The following is a 12966-nucleotide window of genomic DNA, read 5'->3' on the forward strand; positions in this document are numbered from 1 at the left end:
CTACTCTGCATTTAGATTAACCCACTGAAAAGTAAGTACTTACATAAGCCAGTGTGGGGAAATGATGCTTTGAGAATACTGATAATACGGATCCAGTTTTATAATCAGCATTACATACTTAATTCCTTTCACGGGAAGCAAGGATGAATACAGAAGAAAAAGTAGGAAAGGCAAAACACAGCTTTAAGCGTGCAGCACTTCATGTGTTAAATTGAAACAACCCCAAAGTTCAACTTCCTTCACTGTTCAAGGAGAAAATCCTTTACTATGTACTTCAGTATAAAGGATTTGCAACTATATGGTGCTTGAGAAATATGCTATTGCTGTAATTTAACTCACTGTATGTGGGCTTCAAGATGCACAGTGGCATTCCAAACCAACTTTTAAAGAAAATTGCACGGAATTTTCAAGACATCAGGAGCGTTCTTAAAAGTTATGCAGAGAAAACGGATTTTTGATAGTTATGAATTACATTTAGTGCTGCCAGATTACAGGGAACGCTCTTTTTGCCTCAGTATGGTTAGAATTACTGTTGACAAAGTTTTAATTTAAATTTTAAAGGATTTAAATGGAAGAATATAGGTCACTGAATTTTCATTCAGTGTGTAAGGATCACTAGTGGCAGAAAGCAAGCTTTGTTAGTGAGGGTCCAATTTTGGCCCTGGAGTCCATCTTTTCTGTAGTAGTTGGACATTGAGTATGTGTTACTGAGAATAATTTGGCTCTCAGTCAGTCAATCAGTGGACTGAACACGCACAGTTAGAAACCTGCCTGGCACAGAACAGAAGCTCAGTTCAGAAAATACTAAATGCATTTGTGACACAGACTCAAGTCCACACAAATCATACATTACAATCACAAGCTGGAAGGGATTCGATCATTCCTAGCAGGTTGTAGATTTAGATAGATTTGTAATAGTCCAAAAATACACTACACAGCTCCAAAGTCAAATTCTACAATTTTCAACTGGTTTCCTAAAGTTGAAAAAAAAAAGATGTAAATATTTGTAGAGCTCACTGCACGCAAAAAGTGTTCTAAAGAGCCTTGCTATATACCAGAAAACCTTAAGAAATTATAGTAGGTGTCTAATTTAAATGTTGTATCTTAAAATAACTAATTTAAAAGTATATGCAATGTAGGCTATTAAAGACCACCTTCTTGAATAAAAATGTTAAAGTTATATTTTTTCATAAATCCAAGAAAGTAGAATAGATTTCAAATCAACAGTCTATCTAGCAAAAAGACGAAGTATGAGCTGCATGAGAAAAGCAGCATAATTATGGAAAAGCTGTGCCTTTCCACATAATTTGTGTGTGGAGGGGGAGGGTCTTTCTTCAGATATGTGCTCTGTTTGGTGTCCTATTTGTCCTCAAGGGCCCCGAGCTCTAGAATCAGTGTTTTCCTCCACAGAATGATGAAGGCGATGGATAATATTGATATGTGTAGCACACACTGGTACGCATTCCCTGAATTTGCTCTAGCCTCCAAATATGGTGAAAATAAAAGAGCATGACAGAAATTTGGGGGAAAATGCATATGGGGAGTAGGGGACTGACCTTCATAATAATACATTTCACAAACATGCAAATAATTAATAATGGTACACTAGTAAGTACCACACATCAAAAACTGTGACAACAAAGAAGCCACAAATAATGTGGAAATTTCAGCACCCTTGCTAAATGCATCCTTCTTTCTGCCATTCAAGAAAATTTTATCAGAATCCAAGTGAGTGAAAAGAAGAAATCACAGAATCTGTTCTAATTTATAATTTTTTAGAAAGTAAATGGTTTGCAAACCTTGATTGCAAGGTGTGTTGTAACGGCAAAGTTGAAAGCAAAAGCTTTAAAGGATTTCAGCCAATTTCTTATATAAACCAGAGCAGAAGGTACAATTCTCAGAAAAAGCCAAGTACATTTGCCTCAACATAAAATAGGACTGATTGAATTTCAAACGCTTCGTTTATTTTGTAGAGCTGAAATGTTAAGTCCCTTATTGCTGTTCAAAATTGGCTTACATCTTATTTATTATGATATATATGTACATATACATCATATATGTATGCTATTACAACATATATGTGTTATTATAATATATATATTATTCTCATTCATTTAAAAGAAGTTTTTGGTTACTATAGTATATAAATGATTTAAAATTTCAAATATATTCTCCTCGAGCATGTTTAGAAAGTGTCATTCTGGACGATGACAGCTTGGTCATAAGCTGCTTCCTACATGACTGTCTTGTCCCCAGTACACCAGAGAAGCATCTCTGAACTTCCAATCTCCAAATTCTACTTTCAAGGCTGCCTTTGGAGAGATTCTCAGACACACAGAGGGCAGGGAAGGGGATGGATCCTACTAGGGTATTATTGTGATTTTAAATCTAAAAGAACAGAAGAATCCTTTAAGAGAGGAAATAAAATATCTTCAAAGCAAAACTGCTTTCTTGGAGAAGCCCCCAGAGCCATATGTGAGGAAAGAGATAGTAGGAAGGGGAAAAATGAGAAATCTAACCAAAGAAAGAGATAGAGACAATTAAAAATATACTATAAGTATCGATCATAAAACAATACTTAGTTTTTTACATAATTTTTTTCTGCTTCTAAGAATTACTTACCATATAAACATACCTTGGCAAGCAAAATTTACATTATATCAGTATGAAGGCAGCTCATTTTAAAAGGCTATATATACAACAAATAGAAAAGTACCATAACTCTCTGAAGATGGAAAATTTTCTTTTGTTTACTCCTTATTTCTAATTTTTAAAATCTCCTTTTCTCTGCCCACACTCAGTCATTCTCAATGAAAGACAAGTTGGTTTCAGGCATGAAGCACATAGTCTGGATCAGCCACGTCAACTCAACACAATTGTTTGAAAAGTTGAAAAGTTCAAACTATTTATTTAATGTCATGCAGATAAACCCAAGAAAAGGAACACATTTGACAGATAAATTCTAGGTGATTTAATCTTACAAACCCAAGGGAATGTTTTAGGATAAGAGTTAAAATGAATTAGTTTAATATTTAAGGTAAAAGTGAGTTTAATTTACTTAATTAGGAAATTAAATTAACAAAACTACCTTTTTGTCTCAGAAGACAGTTCCACATAATATCTATCCTAAAGTGAAATCATCACGAGACTATTCAATTCTCTTACTCCCAAAGACATGAGAAAAAAGGAATATTAACCCCTATTTCATAGATAATAAGACCAACACATGGGATTTGATGAGCTTGGGAAGGCTGGCACCCAAGAAAACCAGTGTTCATTTGGTACCAAGGAAATCCACCAGTTTTCTACTCTTGAGCAGGTCACTGACTAACAGATCTAGTTCTCACCTATACGTTGCAGAAGTTGAACTACAGCAGTGTTTTTCAAACTGCTGGTCATTCTAGTAAGTGACAAAATCAATTTAGTGAAAGTCCAACAAGCACTTTAAATGCAAGATGTATTTTTCACTGTAGGACAAGGAAGTTTAGAAAATCCCTGAATGAGATTATGTAAGACTACACAGTTTGAACACTTTTCTACTTATTTCTAAATGGGTCCAAGTGGTCCAATTTTAGCACTTATTTAAAACAAATGCAGAAAATCTGAGACAAACAAAATCAGAAGGAAATCTGCAGAAAGTTGATGGAGTTGCTAAAATGTAAAACTATTTCTCCTTCCCAAGTCCTACCTCTAACTTCTCCAAAAGCAGAAAATGTGGGTAGGATTAAAAGAGTGTTGGACATAAGAAACTATAAGTTTCTAGTGTGTTGGGAATCCCTAAATGAGGATGCTTTAAAACTTGGGGGGCTAATGTCACCGAGCTGTAAAGGGAAGGTCGGACTTGTGATGAGATATAGGTTTTAAACTGTAGGAATAAAAGGCAGAAAATACAGTGATGTAAGATTCAGAGTGCAGCACAGATTTAGAAGATTAAATTTTCAAAAAAAGCCTAATTCACTCAAAGAACCACAGTTCTTTAGAAAAAAGGCTAATGCCATGTCTCTAGCATGATATGCATAAGATGAGCCTGTATATCTTGACATAATCAGTCTATGTCAAAAGGCCAAGGGAACCAACTCAAAGAAGCTTCTACTACCAAAGACAGGACAATTTGAGTATTAACAAGAAAAATAACTGCAATGGATTGTTGAGGTTATAACAATAATTAAACAAAAACAACAACAACTTCTTTGGAAGACGATAGAAATCAAATTAATATTTTGAAAACTGGTAAATAAAGAGAAAGAATCATGTATTATTCCTTCCTTTCCTATATAAATTGAACTCAGGTAAACCAAAAGGTTGATAAAGGAAAGTTGCTCTTAATATAAGGAAGTCCTGCCAATAAATGAAAAGAGAAAGACCTTCTAGTACGGTTAATCCTACCAGCATTAGTGGATATAATGATGTGAGCCTAATTAGTGATAGACATACAGTTAAATCAATTATTTTAATGTTTAATTTACATTTTGCTATGAATGGTACTATCACTTTCTAATGGGAAACTTGGCAGATGTTTGGTTTTTCGTTATTTGTTTTTTCTTTTTTTTCAAAATAAATCAGATACCAAGGGTTTTCAGTAGGCTAATTAACCAGTAAATAGTGAAGGAGATTTAGTCAAACATCAGGTGAGGAGGGCAAAATTATCTCAAAGAGAAGGTAAAATCCTAAGAGAGAATTGTAAGTGGAAGAGATATGGTGTGATGCTTTAGAAGGAAGAGATATAGATCTTAGGTTTTTCCTCCTTTTCTGCTCCTACTTTTCATATCTCAGAAAATGAGGAGCACTGAAGTCAAAGAGCATAGAGGAGGCCTAGAGCAAAGCCACGCTGAAGAGAGATTCAATTTTGACTTCTCAGAGAATATTCTTGGAAGAGGCTCTCCTAAGCGAAGAAAAGTAATAGGCCACCAAGGCAGATGATGACACCGAGGTCCCAAAACTAGCTCAGGTTTAAGGAAGATGAACTTAAAGAAGGGAACAATCGCTTGTGTTTTTTGAGGATGGTACAATTGTGTATCTCTAGAACTATCTGTTCTTTAAAAAATTGGTATGAAATTATGTCATTTAGTGTTGGCTAAAATTACTTTTAAAGAATCATGTAAATGAAGAAATCATTTCTATATGCAAAGCAGAGAAATTTGAGAAGTTATCTGCACATAATCCAGTAAATGATTTGGAGTAAGGAGATTTTAGTTCCAGCTTTGCTAATTAATTAAAATCTATGTGGGCTCAACTTTCCTATCTATTAAAAAAGAGTAATAATATTTCTGCCTCCTTCATAAAGTTTGTTATAATAATTTAGAAAGGGAATGTAAGAAAAAATTTTAACTCATGAAGAATTATACACAGTTTTGAAATTATTAAGAAAACATTTTTTGAATACACATTGAACATCAATGAGAGTCTCTACCTTCTGCCTAGGGAATGTTTAACCATAGCATGCAACAGATATTTGGTGTCAGCATAACAAAGTTATAGTGAATAAGCACATTAAACCTATTAAGTTCTATAACTATATAATTAGATCTCATGGGGTAGCTGCTTTGTGACTTTTTTTTTAATATACAAATGGACAAACATGGTGGCATGAGATTCAGTTATATTTTTTAAGCTCTGACAACTGGGAAAATCCAACAAAGCTTTCTAGTAATAAATACTCCTAAGCACATCACTGACCTATGAGTGACTATGCAAAAGACTGACTTAATTGAATCCATACCATACAGTTACTCACAAACTACGTGAACCTGAGCCTTTCCAGGCCTCAGTTTCCACATCTGTAAGCTTGAATATTAACAGTGCCTATCTCAAGTGGGGTGGTAAGGGGATTAAATGAATAATGCCCACAGAAAACATCCAATAAATGTTAACTATTCCATCATTATTATTATTGTTATGAAAGTTTACATTGACTTTTTTCAATTGAACTGGATATTTGATTAGTAGTTAGAACTCAAAGGAGGGTTTCCTTTTATATAATATATGTTACGTGAAGTTGTTACCATGGGAATGATGAATAAGACAGGAAAAGTTGAGGTGAAAGTTGGAACTTACCCTGAATTTTCAACTAGAATATTTTCATAAGGTTTCTTCAAAATTTGCCCGTGTGTGCACGTAATCACTTTGGATGATTTCTGTTCTTTCTTTAGATTAACCAGTGCATACAAACTCATCCATTCAGACACCTGTTCTTGCTTTGAGCCTTTCCTAGGGCTGTACTACCTCAAATGCCCTTTCTTCTCATTTCTGTCCTCCAATGCCTCCTCCACCACAAATCCTTCTCCAACGATTTCAATCTCTGATGATCCTGTCCTTCTGAGCCCCTACATCTTGTAGGGCCTATCTTTTTATTTGACACCATCATATTGCTTACTATGTTAGAAAACTTTTTCATTGCTTATATCTGCTTTCTCAACATCAGAATACACACTTCTCACCCATCTCTGTATTCTCCACAGCATCCAGCCAGCACACATACAGTAAACATTTGCTGAATGAAACAAAACACAAAACCAGTCCAGAATAAATCCCAGGATTAGACAGGAATTTATGGATCATATAAATCAATTCCTTACTCAATGCTTCCATCTTTTCACATCTTCCTCAAGAGATTATCTCGGCTTGAATAACTCTTATAATAGAGAATTCACTACCACTCAAGACATCTATTTTCAAGAAGTTTTAAACATTAGGAAATTGTTTCTTGTGTGGGATACTGGAAATCTAGTATTACTGCAATAATCTTGGCGTTAATTGCATTCCTCTTTAGATCTATTCATCACTGATACAATACTGATAAAGATCAATAATGATTCTATTTATACTACAGCATAGTACAAGGGAAACCAATGCTTGGTCTACATACTCAAGGGTAATAAACAATGAGGGTTAAAGATAGGAACTCGAGTCCTCTTGGCCTCCTATTTGCTGCAAATATACCTTACTTTTTGAGACAAAAAAAAAGATAGGAACTCTGTGAAAAATGACTGTTTATGTGATTTGGGACAAATTTCTTTTATAACAGGACTCCTTCACAAGATTAATGTTAAAAACAGCTAATTAAAATTAAAATTATAGGGCCGGCCCCGTGGCTTAGCGGTTAAGTGCGTGCGCTCTGCTGCTGGCGGCCTGGGTTTGGATCCCGGGCGCGCACTGACACACCGCTTCTCCGGCCATGCTGAGGCCGCGTCCCACATACAGCAACTAGAAGGATGTGCAGCTATGACATACAACTATCTACTGGGGCTTGGGGCGGGGGGGGGGGGAATAAATAAATAAAATCTTTAAAAAAAAAAAATTAAAATTAAACAGTATATTTTAGAAGTGCTAAAAGTAATTGAGGAAAGGAAAGTTGAAAAGTTAATATTTCAGTTAATAATGCAATTGAATATGTAAATTTAGTATTTAGTTATAAAAAATTAATAAATTAATTTGGAGCAACAATATGTACGTATTTGGAGGTATGAAAACATTTAGGGGCAAGCACACAGAAACTGGTCCATTTGTCTTTTAAACATAGGTTAGAAGGTTTCTTAATTGAAAAAAAAAAGACTATTATATACGAAGCTGGAGTTGGCCTTTGAATTGGTTATGGGAGTAATTTCTTGGAGAAATGTCTTAAGAAGTCCTTCTCAATAAATTTGAGATTTGTAGTCTATTATGGCAAGACACAGTGATAAGCATTGTTATTGTTCAGTCTTTTATTTTAAGGTTATATAGCTGTAGTCTTAGGATGATCTAGGAAATTGAGAAGAAACTCAACAATTTCTTTGCTGTTGAGCAAAGAAAAGCATTTACAAAAACTTTTAACTAAATACAAAATTTTCAGTGAAAAATCATGACCAATACTGAGAAGAAAGAAAAAAAAAGAACATAAAAATTGCTAAGTATAACAATATACATGTAAATCCAGTAGTGAGGGACTCCAAGAACAAAATAAAGAATTAGAGGTGGAGAGAAATAATTTTTAAGATGGACATATAAACAGAGGAAATTTGCAACAATAGAAGATTTAGCAATTTAGTACTATTTTGTTAGAAACAATAAAAGCTATCTATACTTAAATGATAGAATGGAGAGAGTTAGTGAATAATCAGCAGTAAACAATAAGACATTCTTTTTGACTTGCAAATGTATTTTCTAAAGTTCTTCTCTGTCACTTTACAACCATTAGAGTTATTCCTGCTGACAAAAGGAGTTAAATCTTACCCAGCAATCTTGGAGCAGTTTGAAACACAATTTGAAAATGAAACAAAACATAAAAGGGAAAAACCAGGAATTTAATTTTAAATGGAACATCATTATACGTAACGCATACCTAATAATAAGAAAAATAGGAAGACATAATAAAAAGCAAAATTATTTTTGGTATAAGATTTTTTTCTTGAATAATTAATCAGTGTTGGTTTGGCAAGAAAAGATGAAGCACTCTTGATATACTAGTGTAATCGACAATACCTGATACTAGTGTAATCCAGAACCCTTCCTTTTGTTTCTTCAGTGTGCTTACTTTAATAACATATCCCAGATCCCAATTTGGGTTAACTAACAGCTAAAGGGGTCTAGTACCCTGAGAAAAGGTAGGGAATGTACAACCTGTTAATCTTTCAATAGCGTTAGAAGGTCAACAAAGCTGGGGTGAGGCATGGTTTATACCAAAGCAAAGATTAATGTCAGCAGGCTACTCCCTGTCATTTTTCTTGTCTGGAAGAAGATGCATTACTTTTTTTTTTTTTTTTAATAAGCAGACTAGCCCTACTCTCTGGATCTCATCAGAATGAAAGCTCCAGGAATGTAGAAACTACACATGTTCTGCATCTAGCACAGAGCCCAGCACGTAGTAGGTGCTGAATCAATATCTGTTGACAGAATGAATATATATCATGTCTGTTGTGTGGCAGGCCAATTAAAATGACATCTCAAATGATAACCATGGGAACAGTGACTTCCTTGACTTGGGAGACCTGTTGCCCAGAGCAATCCAAAAGCTTTCGTGGCAAGCCTTGGGTTAGGTTTAAAATTCCCAAATCAGGCAGAAGAGCATTGGCAAGCAGAATAAGAGGCAGCCAAAGACTGTTCCGGGAGAGCCACTCCAGGGTCTGTGGGAGTGACAGAAGAGCGTGTGGAGTAGCACAGAGTGAGCCTGTGGGTTGTCAGTGACCTTGTAGGCCCCAAACATCGATGTCAGTAGTTGAGCGTTTACAGTCCTCTTTAATTAAAGGTTATTTGACAACTTTAGAAGGGAAGCAAAAAGATATCTTCTAAAGTGTATTTCTAGGGCCATCTGGAGTGCTCAAGTCAAAAGACATGTGATAACAACCCCGTAAGAAACCTGAGTCCTTTTTACAACTGCCCCCTGACACAGGGTCATACTGGTAAAATTCACTATGGAGAAGTCAATGGAGATAAGAGATTTATTCATCCATCCTATTTATTACACCACATGTTCCGTGCCACGCAGCCTGAGAAAGACTGGTTCTAACCTCCATAGATTTGAATGACACAGGTTGATTTCTACTCCTCATCTTCCTTTCAGTCCTAAAAATACTCTTTTCTAACGGAGGAGAATTTTCAACAGAAAAGTGTTTGAAGGCGAGCAGAAAGGTAGGTTGGAAACTATTAGCTGACAAATTATTATAGGAACAAAGAAAAGCATAAAGGGAACCAGGAGAAAATTATCCAAACAAAAATGAAGGTAACACAGAGAAGAGATAAGGAAGAAACCTAAGATAGGGAGGCAAATTAAAGATTTTAAACTTTTTGCTTTATCTTTCTCTTTATTCCCTACTAGTAAGAATCTGGTTTAGATAGATTAGGTATGGAAGTCAACTAGGCAGGTACAGACTAATATAGGTCAAACTTCTAAATAATGATTCCCACAAACAGGAAAACCACACTTGGAGGAGGAGGAGGGCTGCTTTTTCTTCAAAGAAAAAGATGATTCTATTATTATAAGAACTGACGATTAGTGAATATCCACTATGCCACCAGGCATGACACAGATGTTTTATACTCATTTTCACTACTTTTTATGGTACGTATTATCATGTGATTAACAGATGACAAAACTAGGAGGTTAAGTAATTTGCTCAAGGTCACAGAAAAAAGAAGAGGCAAAGCTGGAATTCTAACCTAACTCTCTGACTCCTAAGTTTGAGTTTTTCCCCATGATACTGCCTATAACATATATTTGTTCAGTGATAGAAGAATGACAATATTAGATTTCTCCTCAGGGAGCAATTTCCCAAGACTGTATTTTCCATTTAGCTGTGCCTGAATTATTGATTTGTTTATAACTGCTATCCTTTACCATAAAGATCTATGTTCAATTTGGGGAATAAGAAGCCTATTAGAATGATAGTTTTCTTCTTGACAACTATATCATATATCAATTAAAATGAACATAGCTTCACAACAGCCTGGCCAGGTGTTGCTAAGTACTATAATACCACATTCAACATCTGTGAGAATCATGACAAAAATTACAAATGATATGCCAGGCAAGCTGCCATGTCTGAATCAATGCATCCTGCAAAAAACTTCAAACAACTCAGTATACTAGACTGACAGCATGTACAAACACAGCACCACAGAGAGAGTTGGTGAGGAGGAGACTAACTAGCTTGAACATGAGTAAAGCAATAGAAAGCAGAATTATGGAGTACTCTCTTGAAGGATGAAATTCCCCCAGTATCAGGTGTACATGAAATTTTACAATTTTTAAGTAGCTTCAATAATCTGAAAGTTCTATAGAATATGTCTCTACTTATCCCGTTGAAGAAAAAAAGGCATCTGTTTTTCCTTGTCAAAACTTATAATTAACATAGGGCAAGGGATCACAGACAGCCTATGCTAGCAGAACAGTTACCTCCAATAACATGCAATTTCTCTGGTTACAACGAAAAATCCTTTTTGCTATTTTTTTGACAAAAATTATTCATGTGTTATTGGCATGGTACCAGGGAAAAAGAGATGAGCTGAGCTGAGCTTTCAGTAATTTGTTTTAATTTTATAATCGAATACCAATTATAGGACAATCTCATAAACTATCCACCTTTCCCCCTCATCCTCAACTGTGACCCAACGTTTTGAAGAACAGAACCAATAGATGCACGGAGACTTTCACCATGAACCCTTTGAATACCTAAAATCTCAGGAGGAAGGCAGAGAGATGGGGTTGGGCAGAGAGCTGGAAAGCTGGAGGGACTGAGGTACCAAAAAAATCGTGATAGATTTCTTGTAACCATAGGGTGGGGGGGAGTCCCCAGATGTTCACTTCTGGTTCCTCTCAGATGGACTAGATCAGTTGTTCTCAACTTTGGCTGTGGTTAACATCATTTAGGCAGGTTTTACAAAACCAATGCCTGGGCTCCACGTCCTAGAAATTCTGATTTAATTAGTCTTGAATAAGGCTCAGGCATCAGTATGCTTTAGAAGCTCCTCAGGTGATCCTAACGTGCAGAGAGAGTAGAGAACCAATGATCTAAATAATTCAGAGATACAAGTAAATGTAAACCATATTGGCAAGATTTTAACATAGTTTTCACTCCACTAGGAGAAAAAAAATTCTAAAATTTCAAAACACCAGAACATGAGAATATCACTAAAAACCAGCAATCAACAATAACAACAACGAAAACCTCTTCCAAGACCTAGGAAAGGAAAAAGGGTAGAAGAACTTTGTGTGACTCTTCCCTCTGTCTCCCTTCTGTAGAATAGCAACATTTATCAGCAGTATACACTGAGCTAATGATTAGACTGGGCGCTGGGTACACATAGGAATATAAGGTCAGATATTAATTCCCCATTTTACAAATGAGGAAACTGAGCCTCAGAGATGTGAAGGAACTTCCATAAGGTAAAAGAACAAACAAAGCACAAAGACCGAACTTGATAGTAGATCTGTCCCAAGTCCAAAGCTTTTTCTCTTCTCCTTATCTTCTGGAACATGTCTTTGCACTGGCTAACTTAACAGATAGGTGCTAGAGTAGAATGTAATTTTACCAACATTTTCCACTGCTGGACCTGGAAGAGTTCATTCTAAGGAACTTAATCCATAGCTCTCCTGGCTATTAGCAATCTGACATTGGCAGCCAATAGGTAAAGGGGAGTGACATAAAATAAGGTTGGAGGGGCAGTTAGGGGGCTGATGGTAAAGGACCTTGAATGCCAAGTAAAGAGTCTGGAACGAATGAATGTACTATTTAATTAACAAATCTACATGTATTGAGTATATGCCCTGTGTTGAGTGGAGAGAACTCTCTAAGGCCTAGATAATAGGGAGATATTGGAGGTTTTAAAGGCATTGTATGTCAGCGGCAATCTAATGTGCCAAAACAGAAAACAAACTACAAAGAAAAGGAAAACATATCAAAACACTCCTTTTGCATGTATAAATTAGGAAAAAACCAACAACTCAGAAACATATGAATAAATCCACCTAAGACACATTTACCATTCTCAAAAAATAAACGCTAAAAAGAAATTAGGGTTATTTTTAAGCCAAATCTTTTTTTATTTTGTGTTTTATTATAGCTTTTGTAGAGTTATTCCAAAGGATGAATTAGGTAGCTGATAAAATACAATCCTCCCACCCTGGGCAGATGGTCAGCATGACATCCTAGGATTGGAGTCATTTATTAGCATATGTCAGAGTTAACAATAAAAAATTTAACGAGTTATTAGTTTCCCTCAAGGTAGAAAGCATAATCTCAAATTTAAATGAACAAATTAAAAAATCAGAAAAGGAAACCACTTCAGTCTCCCATAAACCCAAATATATGGTTAAACTTTATATTTAGATTAAATATACAAATCAATAAGAAAAATATATAAAGTTGAACAAAAAAGAATGACTAGGGTATTTTTATTACTTCAACAAGATTTTGTAATTTTCATATTTTTATAAAATAACTTGCTTTTCTCCACTTTAAAGAAATATTGGAAATTAAGATAATTTAATTTCTT

General features: G+C 35.2%; 1 protein-coding gene across 3 annotated transcripts in view; it reads right to left on the minus strand.

The window, feature by feature from the left end:
• Window positions 1-12966, minus strand: part of FBXL17 (F-box and leucine rich repeat protein 17) — a 478445-nt gene that overhangs the window by 140702 nt on the left and 324777 nt on the right. The gene's annotated exons all lie outside the window — the stretch shown is intronic.

Source organism: Diceros bicornis, chromosome 1, assembly GCF_020826845.1.
Source record: "Diceros bicornis minor isolate mBicDic1 chromosome 1, mDicBic1.mat.cur, whole genome shotgun sequence".
NCBI lineage: Eukaryota > Metazoa > Chordata > Mammalia > Perissodactyla > Rhinocerotidae > Diceros > Diceros bicornis.